This window comes from Bos indicus, chromosome 24 (genome assembly GCF_029378745.1).
Source record: "Bos indicus isolate NIAB-ARS_2022 breed Sahiwal x Tharparkar chromosome 24, NIAB-ARS_B.indTharparkar_mat_pri_1.0, whole genome shotgun sequence".
NCBI lineage: Eukaryota > Metazoa > Chordata > Mammalia > Artiodactyla > Bovidae > Bos > Bos indicus.
In genome coordinates, this window is record NC_091783.1 from 46280829 (window position 1) to 46298883 (window position 18055).

At 45.1% G+C, this 18055-nt stretch overlaps 1 protein-coding gene and 1 non-coding gene across 7 annotated transcripts in view; both read left to right on the forward strand.

Moving 5' to 3' along the window:
- The first annotated feature begins 3482 nt into the window (after nt 1-3482).
- Nucleotides 3483-3586, forward strand: LOC139179537 (U6 spliceosomal RNA). Its single transcript, XR_011563905.1, has one exon. It is a non-coding gene; the product is annotated as a U6 spliceosomal RNA (small nuclear RNA).
- A 1076-nt stretch (nt 3587-4662) lies between these two features.
- ARK2N (arkadia (RNF111) N-terminal like PKA signaling regulator 2N) overlaps nt 4663-18055 on the forward strand; it is an 86083-nt gene continuing 72690 nt past the window's right edge. For 2 of the 6 annotated variants that reach the window (XM_070778992.1, XM_070778991.1), the window contains exon 1: nt 5149-5435. The gene's annotated coding sequence lies outside the window, so the exon portion shown is untranslated. Of the gene's footprint in view, nt 4793-5148; nt 5436-18055 lie in introns of those variants that run through there. The other 4 variants (XM_019986644.2, XM_070778993.1, XM_070778990.1 and 1 more) reach the window with 4 other exon arrangements.

Sequence of the window (18055 nt, forward strand, 5' to 3'; positions counted from 1 at the left end):
TCCAAGTGGGCCGGGAGGGTCCGTTTTCTGCTGGCCTTGACCCGAACACTCCCCAGAAGTCCGGTGAGAACTTCGGACACGGCTTCCCCATGAGTGTTTAAAAAACGAAGCCCCAGCTCCTTCCACTCATATTAAGCCTCTGACTTACTACCTTCAGGGCTCCCACTTTCGCTGTCCAGCCATGGGCAGCCAGGCCCTCAGGCTGTCATCCCTCAGACATCCCGGGGACTTTTCCACCTCTTGTCCCCTTGCCCCCAAAGGTCAGCTTCTCTGCACAGCTGTCCTTCAGTCACAGACATTTATTTCCGTGTTGTCTGCCAGGCCCGGAGCTGGACACAGAGGCGGCTGCGAGGAAGGTCGGCCCGAGCACTGCCCTCCGGGCGCTGAGCCCTCCTCCTTCTCAACAGCTGTCTGCAAGCCTGTCGCCCTCCTCCCAGCTTCTCACCCACTTGGCAGCTGGCGCCACTTTCTTGTTTTGACATCTTTTCAGTTTTCTGTGTCTCCGCAGCTTAGGTGCTTAGACTTCCTCCATCCATGCCCATCCACGTATGGAGTGTGTCCACCACAGAGCAGGACAACTCGGTCAAACCCCCTCGGAACTCTCTGCTGTGTCGGATGGATGAGAAAGAAGATGCACGACGGGTGCAAAGGAGGGCAGATGTTACGAATGGAAAAGCAGCTGTGTTGATGGGCGGTGGGTGCTAGTACTGATGAGGCAACAGGGGAAATCCTCACCCTCCCACCCTAGAGGTCCCACAGGGTCAGGCGCTGTTACACAGAGCTGTTCTTTTTTTCATTGCCATGTTCTATGGTCTTGAGAGTTCCCTGGACTGCAAGGAGATCCAACCAGTCCATCCTAAAGGAAATCAGTCCTGAATATTCATTAGAAGGACTGATGCTGAAGCTGAAACTCCAATCCTTTGGCCACCTGATGCAAAGAACTGACTCACTTGAAAAGACCCTGATGCTGGGAGAGATTGAAGGCAGGAGGAGAAGGGGACGACAGAGAATGAGATGGCTAGATGGCATCACCAACTCAATGGACATAAATTTGAGTAAACTCCAGGAGTTGGTGATGGACAGGGAGGCCTGGCATGCTGCAGTCCATGGGGTCGCAAAGAGTCGGACACGACTGAGCAACTGAACTGAACTGAACTGATGGCATATGGGATCTTAGTTCCCTGGCCAGGGATGGGGCCACGTCCCCTGCAGTGCGAGTGCAGTCTTACCTACTAGACCACCGGGGAATTCCCAGGGCTATTCTTTTATTTAAAAAGAGAGGAACTTCCCTGGTGGTCCAGTGGTTAAGAATGTGCCTGCCAATGCAGTGGATACAGGGTTGATCCTTGGTCCAGGAGGATTCTACATGGTGCAGGGTAACTAAACCCATGCATCCAGAGCCCCGTCCTCTGCAACAAGAGACACCACGGCAGCACAGACCCCTCTGCTCACCGCATTTAGAGAAAAGCCCACGTGGAGTAAATGAAGATCTATCGCAGCCAAAAACAAATAGATTTTTTTTTTTTAAAGAGAGGTTAACACATACTCATTGAAAAAGTTAAAACTGTCCTTTGCACTTATTTCCACTTTTCAATAGACTTACAGACTTTACATATAGAAGGGGTGTCACCTGATTGGAAAGAGGGACTTAACCATAGAGAGAGGAGCCACCATCACCCACCCCAGAGGCCCAGAGCAGGGCGGTGGTGGTGTGCCTCTGCGTTCACGGCATCCTTTTTCCCTGCTCCATTCTGGTTCCACGTGAAGTTGCTGCTCTGGAAATATGAGTCCCTGGAGATGGCAACACCACCGTACTTGACCCATGTGAGTCTGTGCTTGTGGGAGGCGCTGACCTGGAGTGTTGCCATCTGAACAACAGCCTTGTTGCGAGTGTTCTCTCTGAGCCGAGAGCAGTGCTGGGAGCTTTACCTAAACTCATTTCACCCTCACCCCTCACAAGAAGTTGTTTGACAGGCAAGGACGCTGAGTCTCAAGGAGGTTACAGAACTGTCCGGAGGTCACTCTGCTCGAGGGAGGCAGACCTGATCCACACCCAGATCTGTCCAGACCCCAAAGCCCTCAGTCCTGGAGACCAAGTCACCTTACTACTCAGCCTGCTTCCGGACGGCCTTCCAATATGGGGACATTACTTTAATTCTGTGGGATGACGCTGTGAGGCAGAACAAGGGATGTTAACTCTGGACATAGTGACCTGAATGAAATTATGAGGCCACTACAGTGAAGACGGTCAACACCACCCCTCCCTGCACTCAACCGTTCCATGGCCTCACGGCAGGTGCAGGGAGATTGCAGCAGAGACTGCTGATGCCAGCGGGGGAGGAAAGGTCAGGGTGGTTACATGAGGGAGGGGTAGGCCAGAGCTGAAGGTTCCATCCCTCGGATCCCCCATTTCCCTCATCTAACCAGTGGTTCTAACAATAGTGTCCGCCTTACAGGGGCAAATTTTGAAAGTAACCTGCTCAGTCAGGAGAGAACAGACTAGTCAAAGCAAGGCCGGCCACATCCTGACTAGGCGCCTGCTGTCAGCCCAACCCCAGGTCCAACGATGAATCAGGTGTAAGCAATGAAGCTGAAGATGACTCAAGGCTGGGCCTCCAGGGTTTATGACAGACTGAGTAGAACTACTGATGTGATGCAGCAGTAACTCCACAGAGAGGGCAACAGGTAGACACAGTGATAGGACAGTATCTGTGAGCAAAGGGATCTTGAGAGAAATTTCCTACAGAGGCAACAGGATGTGGTTTAGACTGGGCTGGTTTTACGGAGATGAGATTTCAGGAGCTTGGAGGGCTGAGTATATAACGCACAGGAGATTCCAGGAGGCAATTCCAAGACAAGTAGGATCAGCTGTCCAGCACTTCCTGCTCCTACAGAAGGGGAAGAAGACAGCAAGCGCCCTATTTAGGGATCTAAATATGGCAGTAATAGTCAGTCAAAGTTGCTCAGTTGTGTCTGACTCTTTGCGACCCCATGGACTATAGAGTCCATGGACTTCTCCAGGCCAGAATACTGCAGTGGGTAGCCTTTCCCTTCTCCAGGGGATCTTCCCAACCCAGGGATCGAACTCAGATCTCCTGCATTGCAGGTGGATTCTTTACCAGCTGAGCCACAAGAGAAGCCCAAGAATACTGGAGACTGGGTAGCCTATCCCTTCTCCAGGGGATCTTCCCCACCCAGGAATTGAACTGGGATCTCCTGCATTGCAGATGGATTCTTTACCAGCTGAGCTACTAGGGAATTAATTAGGATTAATTAATTAATTAGGATTAATTAATTAATTAATTAGGATATCAAACTCCCCAGACTCCAAAAATAAGCAGTCCACTCATTGTAGTGAATTGACTTGTTGGTATCAAACAGAAGGAGCCAAGTCAGTACCTCAGAAGTCAGGGTCCTACTTCAGCATATCTGCAGCACTGATGAGATAAGACCGTGGAGAGGCTGTTTTAAAACTGAATGTAGTGCTCACTTTGGCAGCACATACCCTAAAATTGGAAGGATACAGAGATTAGCATGGCCCCTGCACAAGGATGACATGCAAATTCGAGAAGCATTCCTTATTTTTTAGTGAAAAAAAAATGTATTTGTCCTTATTCATTCATTCATTTCAGACCGACAGCTGTCATCTTAGTAGTTAGTCCTTTTCTCTTTTTCTCCTGAAAGAGCCTGGGCTCTTGTCACTACCCCCAAAACCTCTCAAATTCCTTGAGGACTAAGGAAGCAGGGAAATAAATGAATGAGATAACACACATAAACAAAATGTTTATCTGGCACATAGTATGTTCTCACTGAATTTCAAGGAGGCACGTGGTGGTAGCAGTTGAGAATGCAGGCTCTGGAGTTGAGCTGCCGGTGTCATGCCACTTTCTGAGGAGCGACTGTGGGCAGGTCACTTTACCACTGTCTGGCTCCACTTTTGTCATCTGGGGCCAAGAATACCACCAGACCCATGGAGTTCTTGTGAGAATTAGATGAATGAGTCCATTTAGATGCATAGTAAGTGTCTTGCACATAACACGCATTCAGAGAAGTTAGCTATTATTATTATTTTATCAATCTACTCATGAAGGAATGGGAAATTCCCATGCCTGTAGGCAGGAGGCATAAATGAGTGAACTGGGGGAGCTGGAGGGCCTGATCTAAAGGGGAGACTGACGTTAAGGGAAGCATGGAACCGGCGCTGTGATTTTCAGAATGTCCTCCAGTGGAATGTCACCCCAACTCCCAGCACGGCTCCTGAAAAGGTAAATCCCTTTGACATTTTCTCCTCAAGCCCTTATGTATTCATTTATTTCTCAAAACCCTGCTTTTAGGGAGAGCGAAGCGTTGGCCAGATCTTGAGTTGTGAGATTTCTCTTTCTTAAGCCCACCTCACCTTTTTTCCAGGTCTCGCGTCCAGCACGTTTCTTCCTCGATCCCAGACCTCAGCGAAGGGCGTCGAAAGCTCAGGGCGCGCTAGTGCAAATCCGGAGTGACTGCAAAGGTGGGATTTGGGGCGTCTTGCATAGCGCGTACGGGGCGGAGTGGAGTTTCTCTGGGGGACTCTTGACTCACCAGCAGGTGGCGGTCTGTCTGCAAGGCGTGCAAGGTTCATCCAGAAAACTTGAACGGAATGTTGATGCCACTGCATCAGAGAGGCACAGCCAAGTCTCCGCGAGTAGAGCCGTGGGCATCCGCGAAAAGGTGGGGAAGAGAACGGAGCGGACTTCCTTGCCGGCGTGACTCAAGGATTCAAACGCCAAGAGCTTCCTTCGGTAACGCTTCAGGAGGGGTGAGTCCTGAGCAGCGCACAGAAAAGAGAGCGCCGACTTTCTCTTAGGGCATTATCCGTGGCTTGTATTGACTGGCTTCCCGACACCCCCCGCCCCCCGGGGGCAAGACATTTCTTAGAAGGGAACTGCCTGAGCGGATACAGGGAGCGTGGGAAAACCCGGGAGGCCGATGCCCGCGCGCCAGGCGAGCTGCAGCCGGAGGAGCGTGAGGTCCGTCCCGCCAGATGGCGCTGTCTGGCTTCCTTTCGGCCTCCCGCGCTCGTCCCTAGAGGTTCCCCGTCGCAGCGGCCGCTCTAGCCGGGCGAGCTCAGGGCTCTGTGGTTCCGGGCGGAAGTGAGGCGCCGAGCGGAACGGCCTCTGGTGACATTTTCTCCGGGCGGCGCGGACGAGTGAAGGGACTTGGTGGAGGAGGCTGCGGAGGCGGTGGGGTTCGCTTTGGCCTCCCCTTGACCCCGGTGGGGGTCCTGACCGCAACCCTCTACTCGTCGCTGGAGCTTGTGCTGAGGAGAGAAGGCGACGGTGGGGCCGTCGCGTTCCTAGTCGCCGCGGCCCGGAGGGAACCGGCCAGGGGGGGCTCGGTGCGTGCCCCGACGGGGCGCGCGCGGAGCGGGCGACGAGGTGCGGGGCTGCTGCGTAGCGCAGGTGAGGCGCGACGGGGCCCAGGGCCGCGGCCCGGCTCCGATCCGAGCCGTGGGACCCGGGCTGCTTCCCGGGGAAGCGGGGGGTCAGGTTCAGTGGGACGGGGTGCGGGCCGCGGGCGAGGTTTCTGCGGCGTTTAGGGCGCCGGGGTCGTGACGGGCAGGGCTGTCGGGCGCCGGGTCTTCAAGCCCGGAACCCGGCGGGAGGCGCGGCCCGGGTAGCGGCCGACTGGAGGGACGAAAACAGCCCGACCCCTGGCTCACTGGCTCGCCGGTGACCCTCGCGTCCTCCGGGCCCGGCGGGCCGAACCGTTCTCCCCGCTTCCCTGCCCCCGGTGGATCCCTTTCCCCGGAGGCTGGAGGTGTCGCAGCCCGTGGGCCGCGCGCGGGAGGTGGGGAGCGGCTTCGCGGCCCCGGAGTTGTCTTCCGCGCAACTTTCCGGGACCCCGGGTGGCCGGGCGTAGTGGCCGCGGCGGCTTTGCCAACTCTACTGGCCCCGCGAGCCGGGAATCTGGCGCCGACACCTGCTCGGACTCCTCTGAGAGCCCGGGCGGCCGCCCCAGCACCGCGGCTGCTAAGGCCTGGGAGGAGGGAGGAAGGCTCTCTCCCGCTTGGCGCCGCCTGCGTTTTTGGGCGCTTCCACTACCTTCTTCGGTCGGCAGACGCCCCCCTGGTCAATGGGAGGGATGTGTCAGTCTCCAAAATTGACCTCTTTCTGGCGAATTTGTCAACTCTGTTTAGAAAAACCCGACGAGGATGTAACCTGACCAGCCTCAACTTCATCATCATCTTTCTCTTTTCCTCAGTGGTACTTCGTACTTTGTACTTTATTTTCTCGTAGCACCGATTTCAGTGTCTTGGGGCGGCAACTCCCCACAGAACCTCAGCCCGTCATTCATTCTCCCTTTTAAATCGTCCTCTCTGCTATCACAGAATAGATGCTCACAGGTTGAAGGAATGAACGTCCGTACCTGTTCCAGATTGAACCGCTTGAGCAGTTTGTGCTGGATGTGCTTTTGGTTTCTCGCCTGAGCTTCTGCTTTCTGAATCCTTCCACCCAGTAGGATGCAAAACCCACTGATGATGCTTTGTCAAGGTTGGGCCTTTTCATTACAAATACATCTGGCAGTTTTGCTTAGGCTCTTGTGTAGTGTCGTGTGTTAACAGTTTGAAATTACTCTCTTTCTTCTCTTGGGATATTTTAAGGAGGGAGGCTATTAACTTTCTAATGTGGTTTTGCTGATCCTGGCAATCTGGATCCCTTCAGTAAGAACATTGCCTTTTAACAATCATTTTTGGAGGCCTACATGTTACCTGATGTCCTGAGGAGTGACAGTGTTGATCTTTTTTAGTAGGAAGTGTAATATTTTTGTTAAATAGTCTGGGTAATACAATACTTACTTGAGTGCTTTATGCACAGTAAATATAAAACTAGGAATTAAATTTGAATTCAGGAAACTTATGATGAAATTTACTGTGATGACCTATATGCTACTTTATGAAGAGCTTTAGTGAAATTTCATGCAGTTTTGTAAAATGAGAAATAAAGACATTTCTAAATCATATTCTTTCAGAGTGCTTTTCAGTACCACTGTAATCTTGACATGTGAAACCATACCTTTTTTATAATGTTAACAAAGTGGTTAACTTCAAAACATAAAATAGGAAAGGAGAAACTTCAAGGTAATTATACCTGAAGTGTCAGCTAAATATGATTTCTTAATGGGAACATTTTTTTTCTGACATCTTATTTGTGAAAAATAGGATGGACTAGATTTTGGGACTGGAAACTTTCTCTGTTGTTAGCTTCATATTAAGCTCATAATGTTACATTACTGACTAATTCAGTTTGTATTATTCTTAAATGCATTTATGAAAGAATGTCATAAATGCTCTTTGTTTTATAGTTTGCATGATTAAAGATAGATTTACCTTTAGATTCTAATTTAATGAGGTTCTGAGAGAACTGAGTGCTCAGTGTTTGTTCTTCAAAGGTTCTGTTTCATATGTGACATTACCCTTGTGTGTATGACTAGTAACTTCTAGGGGGCTGTGTAGTTACTCATTATTCAAGGGGTTGTTTTGCTGGGATCTTCAGTCTTATGGTTTTATTTTGATGTGTGCATGAATAGAGTTGACATATGGGCACTTAGAATGTTTTCTTTCTTTTGAAAGTTTGGAAGTGATACATGTATGCGTAGACACAGACACACACACACATGGGCTTCCCTGGTGGCTCAGTAAAGAATCCACCTGCAATGTAAGAGACCTGGGTTTGATCCCCGGTTGGGAAGATCCCCTGGAGAAGGGCATGGCAACCCACTCCAGTCTTCTTGACTGGAAAACCCCACGGACAGAGGAGCCTGATGACTATAGTCCATAAGATCACCAAGAGTCCCACATGACTAGGCGACTAAGCACACACACATACATACACACTGGAGACCGAGACCGTATGTTTGTAACTTTGACAAATGATCTTAGACCTTCCTGATTTTCTTGCAAGTAACTGGCACCATGAAAACAGTTTATATTCATATTTACTGAATTGGCAGTAATTGAGAAAATCTGTAAAAGGTGAAAAATGCTGTACTATTAATGTGTTTTCTTTTGAACCACACTGATTTTGGTATTCTGTATTATTTTTATTAGGGCCAAATAAACTTTGCTGTGTAAGTAAAAATGAATAGACATTGATAATTGAATAAAAAGCTATGAGACTGTAGAAGAGGGGAAGAGCCATTGTGAAAACAGAGACCAAACATTCAGATGGGACCTCTTCATTCTCCCAGCACCAATTTATTGGTCGCTTGCTGTGCGCCAGTAGTGCTCTCGTTGCTGGTGCTCGGTGAGTGTGACTGGCAGGCCTTGATGCTAAAGAAACTTAAATTTTTTTTTTTTTCCTAGGCTTACAGTGCTGTTCTCGGTGTTGTATCTTCTGTAAATTTGGTCAAATGAGTAGTGATATGTATCCATCCTTATGGTGTTACAGGGTACGTTCACTACCCTAAAAATGCTCTGTCTGTCCATCTCTCTATCCCACCCAACCTCCAACGACTGGCAGTCACTGATCTTTTTACTGTTACCACTGTTTCACATTTTCCATAATGTCATATAGTTGGAATCATACAGTATGTAGACTTTTCAGATTGGCTTTGACTTAATAATACATATTTAAGCTTCCTCTTTGTCTTCATGGCATAATATTTAGGTTGGTGCAAAAGTAATTGTGGATTTGCATTGTTGAACTTTGCTATTTGATATTGGCATACATTCTTAAATAAATGTGGTTATATTATACATCATTTAAAAAATTTTATTTGTTTGTTTATTTGGCTGTGCCAGGTCTGGTATGTATGTGTCATCTGGTTCCCTGCCCAGGGACTGAACCCCGGCCCCCTGCAATGGGAGCTGGGGAGTCTTAGCCACTGGAACCACCAGGGAAGTCCTGTTACACATCATTCTAATGGGTATTTTTCACTTTGTTTTTTTGCTAATGACTTATTACTTGCTGTTTACTTTATATTTACTTTAGACCATGGAAATGATTTTAGACAAAAAGCAGATTAGAGTGATTTGTTTATTCAAGTTCAAAATGGGTTGTAAAACAGTGGAGACAACTTGCAACATCAACAACGCATTTAGCCCAGGAACTGCTAAGGGACGTACATTGCAGTGATGGTTCAAGAAGTTTGCAAAGGAGATGGGAGCCTTGAAGATGAGGATGTGGTGGCCGGCCATCCAAAGTTGACAGTGACCAATTGAGAGCAGTCATCAAAGTTGGTCCTCTTACAACTACATGCTGCTGCTGCTGCTAAGTCGCTCAGTCGTGTCCGACTCTGTGCGACCCCTTAGACGGCAGCCCGCCAGGCTCTGCTGTCCCTGGGATTCTCCAGGCAAGAACACTGGAGTGGGTTGCCATTTCCTCTCCATGAGAAGTTGCCAAAGGACTCAATATCAACCATTCTGTGGTCATTCAGCATTTGAAGCACATTGGAAGGGTGAAAAAACTCGATAAGTGGGTACCTCATGATCTGACTGAAAATCAAAAAAATCATTGTTTGGAAGTGTCATCTGCTCTTATGCTGTGCAACAGCTATGAACCATTTTTTGATCAGATTGTGGTGTGTTACGAAAAGTGGATTTTATATAACAACTGGCAACAACCAGCTCAGTGGTTGGACTGAGAAGAAGCTCCAAAGCATTTCCCAAAGTCCAACTTGCACCAAAAAATAGTCATGGTCACTGTTTGGTGGTCTGCTGCTGGTCTGATCCACTACAGCTTTCTCAGTCCTGGCGAAACCGTTATATTTGAGAAGTATGCTCAGCGAATTGATGAGATGCGCTGAAAACTGCACCTGCAGCCAGCACTTGTCGGCAGAATGGGCCCAGTTCTTCACAACAGTGCCCGACCGCATGTCGCATAACCAGTGCTTCAAAAGTTGAACAAATTGGGCCACAAAGTTTTGCCTCATATGCCATATTCACCTGACCTCTTACCAACTGATTACCATTTCTTCAAGCATCTAGACAACTTCTTGCAGGGAAAATGCTTCCACAACCAGCAGAAGGCAGAAAATGCTTTCCAAGAGTTAGTTGAATACTGAAGCATGTATTTTTACACTGTAGGGACAGACTGATTTGTTGGCAAAAATGTGTTGATTGTAATGGTTTCCAGTTGATAATAAAAATGTGTATGAGCCTAGTTATAATGATTTAAAATTCATGGTCTGAAACTGCAGTTACTTTTGTACAAACCTAATCCTTTCTTTATAGTGTTGAATACTATACTTTTGTCTGAATTCACCACCTGAAGGTTGGTAGGTTGAAGAAAACATACACATTTAAACTTGGAACTGGAAATAGATTTCCAGGTGGACATTCCAGGCTAGGGAACAGCCTAAGCAAAGTTGTGAGTATCAGTGATTTTGGATGGTGTGGCCAGTGCTTTCATTGAAACTGCTTACCTTACTCTTCAGAACTCATGATTGAACTTAGGGAAGTAAACAGTGTTTCCTGCTTCTGTGTGGGCAGTTTCTTTTAGCAGAAGTGAGATTGATGTTCAGTCACTTTTCACATACGGCTTACAGGTCCTTGTGGTAAAAGAAAGGGACAAGGTGAAACTACAATTACCTTGTTTGTCTTACTCTTTCGTATTTCTAAACTGCCAGGAGAGAGAATATGTATTATATATATTATACACATTTATCATAGCATTTTAATAGAAGTGAATAATAGTAAATATGATTTTAAAATAATTTGCAGTGTGTGTTATTTATTGAACTGTGTATGTGATTTACAGCATTGTATTAATGTCTGTTGTACAGCAAAGTGATTCAGCTGTGAACAGGTATATGTGTGTGTGTGTGTGTGTATACATTCTTTTTATATTATTTTCCACAATGATTTATCACAGGATATCCAGTGTAGTTACCTGGGCCATCCAGCAGGACCCCATTGTTCATCCATTCCGTATATGCTAGCTTGTATTGCATAACCCCACTCTCTTTCCATTCCCCTACTTGTCTTGTTCCTGGCAACCACAAGTCTATCCGTTAATAGGGTTTAAGTTTTGTTTCTATTCTCTTTCATGTCTTTATTCAAAATAGATACCTCATACCTCTTTGTTCAGATTCTGTCACTTGAAATAGCCAATAGATAGATGATGCAAGTCCTGAGTTATTAATTTGACTTTATTTACTTTTAAAACTACTTGGATGAGTATTTTCTAGTTGTGCTGTGAGCTTAGTTGCTCAGCCGTGTCCAACTCTTTGCGACCCCATGTACTGTAGCCTGCCAGGTTCCTCTGTCCACGGGGATTCACCAGGCAAGAATACTGGAGTGGGTTGCCATGCCCTCCTCCAGGGGATCTTCCCAACCCAGGGATCGAACCCAGGTCTCCCACATTTCACGTGAAGATTAATCAAAAATAGAAATCTGTCGGCAGAACTTAATTTGAGGGTGGGGCAGTTATACCTGGTTAAACTAAAAACCCATTTTCTGAGCACTCAGGCACCAGGTGGAGATGGGCACAAAAATAAAAGAAATTTATGCTGAAGGAACTCAAATCTAGGGAACCAGATGATTTCTGTTTCTTTCCTGCTCTAAAATGTGGAGAAGAAAAGCAGGCTGTAGGAGAAAAAAAGTATTGGATAACCAGACAACTAGTGTATGGAGTTAGTATTTTCATTTATAAAATAATTTAAAATCGGATATTGGAAAATGATTTTTTCTTAAACGGGTCTGTAAGAGTAAAAGAAAATGATTGGAGACTTGAATTTTCTTTTTCGTACTGCCAGTTCGTGTACCAAATACTTTTTTCTCTGCCTGGACTTAAAGTCCACGTATTGGTAAATTTGTTCTGATTGTTGTTCAAAGAGCAACAAAATTAAATGTTAGATCTTGTTTATTTGCAGCAGCCATTCCCAAGAATGTGGATAAACTAGGATTGTGTTTAGGTAAGACAAATTCAAGTTTTCATTAGCATGGTTAACATTCTGGAAACCAGGTACTGACCAAAGGAATCAGTAGAAGTTATTTTTTTACTGAGTTATTTCGCTTAAAAAAATAGCTTCTATGATGTCCAGAGTCAACGTTTTGTTAGGTGTGTTATAATTAGAGAAAGATATTGTTGAGGATGGGGAAGTTGGGTGTGGACTAAAATTCTAGGAAAACAGGACTGTTTTCTTTTCTGTACTAAGAACAAGAACCTCACGTGGTCAAGATTTTAAGCAGTATCCTGTCTGCCTTAGTTTTAACCTAGCATAGAAGCATAGTTTATTCTTAAATGAGCATTATATCATCAAGGGTTCCCCATTATTTATCTCTACTATTTGCTATGAGCCTGAGGGCATGATAGGTTTTTGGCAATATTTAGGGGACCTCAGGTCCCAGCGTGTGGTAACCCATCTTTATTTGTATCCTCTTCTGAGGGAGATAGAAAATGGCCAGAGCAGAAATCTTGGAGGAAATCTAGAACCTGTGCTTTAAAATTGTTCTTGATTTACACTAATAGTGCTTATGAGTACTTAGAGGGTCTGTTAGCGCTGGTGCATTCTTTACATTTGATAACTTCCTTGGCTTCTTTCTGGATGCTAGTTTATTCACAGCACTGGTTCTGGGCCAGATGCATGTCAGTGGTGGTAGTATCTGCAACATGAAGTGATTTGAGCAGCCATTATCACTTGGGGCCTATTTATAGAGCTTATATCAGTGGAGAAGAGGTTGGCTGGCAAGCAAGTAAAGCTACTCTCTTCCCCTGGTTGCAATCTCATAATTTATTTTTCAGTTCCGAGTAGGCCAGATCTATTCAGCTGCATTAATTTTTAGTGTTCCTTTTCTGCACTCTAGCCCTTTTGTACTCTAGTGTGTTTTAGTCACATTCACTCTTGAAGGAAAAAAAAACCAAATAACTTATCACACTGAAAAATAGTTAGCAGTACTTCTTGATAGTATCTGCTATTCAATGTTCAGATTTCTCCTATCTCATAAGTGTGTTTTTACAGTTATTCAGATTGAGTCCAGTAGGTCTCTGCATTGTGTTGTAATCTATAGGTATCACCCCCCCCCCCGCCCCCGCCCCCCCCCCATTTCTTTTTCCTGGACAGTTATTTGTTGAAAAAACAGGAGCCTTCCCACAGTTTGAATTTCCAGTTAACATTGCTGTAGTGGTATACCAGTCTCCTGTGTTTCTTGTTAATTGATATTAGGTTTAAAGGTTGAGTAGATTTGGTTTCTGTAATATATTATCTCTTTTCTCATTTTTTCTTTGAGGGGGCAAAAATATTTTCTAGGTGATGCTGCATACTTGCAGCAGGAGGCACTTAATGTTTGGGTCTCTGCAGTGTTAGCAGCTGACAGTGCTCATTGCCCATTACTTACTCACAGTTCTTTACTCTGAAGGCCTTACATCATTCCCAGTTCTGAGTCTTTATACTCGGTCTTGCTTATAGTTATAGCCTCTTCAACCTTTTTCTTTTGAGAGCTGAGGGAAAGGAAGAGATGAGTTGCTGTGTAGAAAGGGTTGTTTCCACTGTACTGTAATTCTGTGGATGTTTTTATTTCAATCTCGATCTTTTTTAAATAAATGCATTTATTTATTTATTTTGGCTGTGCTAGGTCTTTGTTGCTGTGTGAGCTTTTCTGTAGTTGCAGCGAGCGGGAGCTGCTCTCTGGTTGCAGTGCGCAGACTTCTCATGGCAGTGGCTTTTCTTGCTGCAGAGCATGGGCTCTAGGGCATGATGGCTTCAGTAGTTGCGACGTGTGGGCTCAGTAGTTGAGGTTACTGGGCTCTAGAGCACAGGCTCAGCAGTTGTGACACATGGGCTTAGTTGCTGTGCAGCATGTGGGACCCTCCGGGACCAGAGATCAAACTCGGGTTTCCTTCGTTGGCGGATGGATTCTTTACCACTGAGCTGTGAAGGAACGCCAATCTCGAGTTTTGATTTCTGCACTGTCCACATTATCTGTGCTACAACTTCTCAGTGGAAAAGCTTACCCCAAATCCTGACAAATAATTGAAAGAAGTCCTTCAAAAGCAAAATTTATTTTGAGATATTGGTACTTAAGAATACTGTTGTCATTAGAGTATGTTAGTATTTATGTATATAAAATAGAAAAGAGATTAATTCTTCTATTTTAAATGATTTGGGAACATCACTGTTGTAGTAGAATGTCTTCTAAGAACTAAATATCTGGAGAGAGGGAGTTTTATTTTGATTTTTAGTAAAATACTGTTTTTTACGTTGTTTGCATTATGTGGCTTAAGATGCTTAGTTTCATGGTGTCTGGTTTTGCATCCTTATAAATATACAGCCACTTTATATAGTGTTCGAAATGTAAGGGAGCAGCTTTACTAGGCTGTTGGCAGTTGTGTCTGTTTTGTCTATTTTATCTGGAAAGATAAAATGAAAATTACTCTATTAGAAATAATGCTGATTCTATGTAATTTTTTTTAAACTTCTCTTTTATTTTTAATTTATTTTTGGCTGCGCCATGCAGAATGTGGAATCTTACCACCCTGACCAAGGATCAGACCCATACCCCTTTTAGAGGAAGCATGGAGGCTTAACCACTGGACAGGAGACGCAGATTTGTTCCATGGACTGGGAAGCTCCCACATGCAACTAAAACCAAAAGCCTATGGTCCATAAGTGCTGAGCCTGTGCTCTAAAGCCCAGGAGCCACAACTACTGAGCCCATGTACCACAACTACCGAAGCCAAGGGCGCTAGAGCCCTTGCTCTGCAACAAGAGAAACCACTGCAGTGAGAAGCCCCAGCACCGCAGCTAGAGAGTAGTCCTTGCTTCTGCAACTAGAGAAAAGCACACACAGCAGCAAAGACTTGCCAACACAGACATAAATCAAGTAAAATAAAAACCCAAACCAGGCAAAGCTTCAAAACACTTCAGGGATTTTAATAAAAAAATTTCTAGGTATAGAGTAGGCAAAGTTTGACAAAGACCCAAGAGTGGTTTTAAAGACACATGACTTGATTTGTCAAGATTTTTTTTTTTTTTAAACCTTGATTCCAGTTACATATTAGGGAAGTTCAGTTCAGTTCAGTCGCTCAGTCATTTCTGACTCTTTGCGACCCCATGAATCGCAGCATGCCAGGCCTGCCTGTCCATCACCAACTCCCGGAGTTCACTCAGATTCACGTCCATCGAGTCGGTGATGCCATCCAGCCATCTCATCCTCTGTCATCCCCTTTTCCTCCTGCCCCCAATCCCTCCCAGCATCAGGATCTTTTCTAATGAGTCAACTCTTCTCATGAGGTGGCCAAAGTACTGGAGTTTCAGCTTCAGTATCATTCCTTCCAAAGAAATCCCAGGGCTGATGTCCTTCAGAATGGATTGGTTGGGACTCCTTGCAGTCCAAGGGACTCTCAAGAGTCTTCTCCAACATCACAATTCAAAAGCATCAATTCTTCGGTGCTCAGCCTTCTTCACAGTCCAACTCTCACATCCATACATGACCACTGGAAAAACCATAGCCTTGACTAGGTGGACCCTTGTTGGCAAAGTAATGTCTCTGCTTTTCAATATGCTATCTAGGTTGGTCATAACTTTCCTTCCAAGGAGTAAGCGACTTTTAATCTCATGGCTGCAATCACCATCTGCAGTGATTTTGGAGCCCAAAAAAATAAAGTCTGACACTGTTTCCACTGTTTCCCCATCTATTTGCCATGAAGTGATGGGACTGGATGCCAAGATCTTCGTTTTCTGAATGTTGAGCTTTAAGCCAACTTTTTCACTCTCCACTTTCACTTTCAACAAGAGGCTTTTGAGTTCCTCTTCACTCTCTGCCATAAGGGTGGTGTCATCTGCATATCTGAGGTGATTGATATTTCTCCCGGCAATCTTGATTCCAGCTTGTGCTTCTTCCAGCCCAGCGTTTCTCATGATGTACTCTGCATAGAAGTTAAATAAGCAGGGTGATAATATACAGCCTTGACGTACTCCTTTTCCTATTTGGAACCAGTCTGTTGTTCCATGTCCAGTTCTAACTGTTGCTTCCTGACATGCATACAGATTTCTCAAGAGGCAGGTCAGGTGGTCTGGTATTCCCATCTCTTTCAGAATTTTCCACAGTTTATTGTGATCCACATAGTCAAAGGCTTTGCCATAGTCAATAAAGCAGAAATAAATGTTTTTCTGGAGCTCTCTTGCTTTTTCCATGATCCAGCAGATGTTGGCAATTTGATCTCTGGTTCCTCTGCCTTTTCTAAAACCAGCTTGAACATCAGGAAGTTCAAGGTTCACATATTGCTGAAGCCTGGCTTGGAGAATTTTGAGCATTACTTTACTAGCATGTGAGATGAGTTACTACTACTTAAAAAATGAGTTAGAAGGAGATGCAAGCTATAATCTGTTTCATAGCATTACTGTCTTGAAAGGAGGAAATTCTGTTATCTTAGAGTTCAGTTCAGTTCATTTCAGTCCAGTCGCTCAGTCGTGTCCGACTCTTTGCGACCCCCTGAATCGCAGCATGCCAGGCCTCCCTGTCCATCACCAACTCTCGGAGTTCGCTGAGACTCACGTCCATCGAGTCAGTGATGCCATCCAGCCGTCTTATCCTCTGTCGTCCCCTTCTGCTCCTGCTCCCAATCCCTCCCAGCATCAGAGTCTTTTCCAGTGAGTCAGCTCTTCGCACGAGGTGGCCAAAGTACTGGAGTTTCAGCTTCAGCATCAGTCCCTCCAATGAACACCCAGAACTGATCTCCTTCAGAATGGACCGGTTCGATCTCCTTGCAGTCCAAGGGACTCTCAAGAGTCTTCTCCAGCACCACAGTTCAAAAGCATCAATTCTTCAGTGCTCAGCCTTCTTCACAGTCCAACTCTCACATCCATACGTCACCACTGAGAAAACCATAGCCTTGACTAGGTGGACCTTTGTTTGCAAAGTAATATCTCTGCTTTTCAATATACTATCTAGGTTGTTCATAACTTTCCTTCCAAGGAGCAAGTGTCTTTTAATTTCATGGCTGCAATCACCATCTGCAGTGATTTTGGAGCCCCCGAAAATAAACTCTGACACTGTCTCCACTGTTTCCCCATTTATTTGCCATGAAGTGATGGGACCAGATGCCATGATCTTCGTTTTCTGAATGTTGAGCTTTAAGCCAGCTTTTTCACTCTTCTCTTTCACTTTCCCCTTTTATTTCCTCTTCACTTTCTGCCCTAAGAGTGGTGTTATCTGCATATCTGAGGTTATTAATATTTCTCCCTGCAGTCTTGATTCCAGCTTGTGCTTCTTCCAGCCCAGCGTTTCTCATCTTAGAGTTACTGTATCTTAGAGTTAGCTACATTCTTATTGGTGGTCACATGACTTTTAAGTTTCATCTATGTAAGAAGTAAATATTTTTAACAAAAATATAGAAACAGACCAATTGCTTTGATTTTTAGTGCTGGGAAAGTGCATCATTTTTGAATCAGAAATTCGGTAATAAAAGTGTGTAGTTGAATATATAAACTGTAAGACAGCTAACAGTATTTGGATTTTCAGGCTGAGCCTATTTTAAAAAAAGAACTTTAAAAAACTGTTTTTAGGGACTTCCTGGTGCCCCAGGGAAGCACCACTTTCACTGCTGTGACCCTGCATTCAATTTCTGATCGGACAGTGCTGCCAGATAAAAAATAAAAATTTGTTTAGACTAGATTGCAATGAAACTAAACTGCATCTCCTTGGCTTAATAGATCCTTTTCTCTCCTTTATTGGCATAGTTTTTACTTTAATAGATTAACCATTTGGTACAGTGGGTGAAAAACTACCATTTTCTTCATATGAAGATAACAAAGAAATGGTGGTTGTGTGGTTTCTATAAAATCTATCAAAATGATGGATGTTTTGTTTTTAGGGAAGGCTATCAAAGGAGCAGTCTTGTTTACTTTCTTAAGTGCAAAATGTAGATATATCTTGTTATGCAAAAGATGGATTCTTATACATTCGAGGGAAAAACAAATGATGCAGTGGCTTGGTGTTTTTTAGAGGGCTGAGCCACAGCACGAGTAGGGTCCTAGTTCCCTCAGCAGTGATGGAAACTGTGCCTCCTGCAGTGGAAGCAGAGTCCTAACCACTGGACTGCCAAGGAATTCCTGGTGTTTGTTCTTTAAATATTACTAG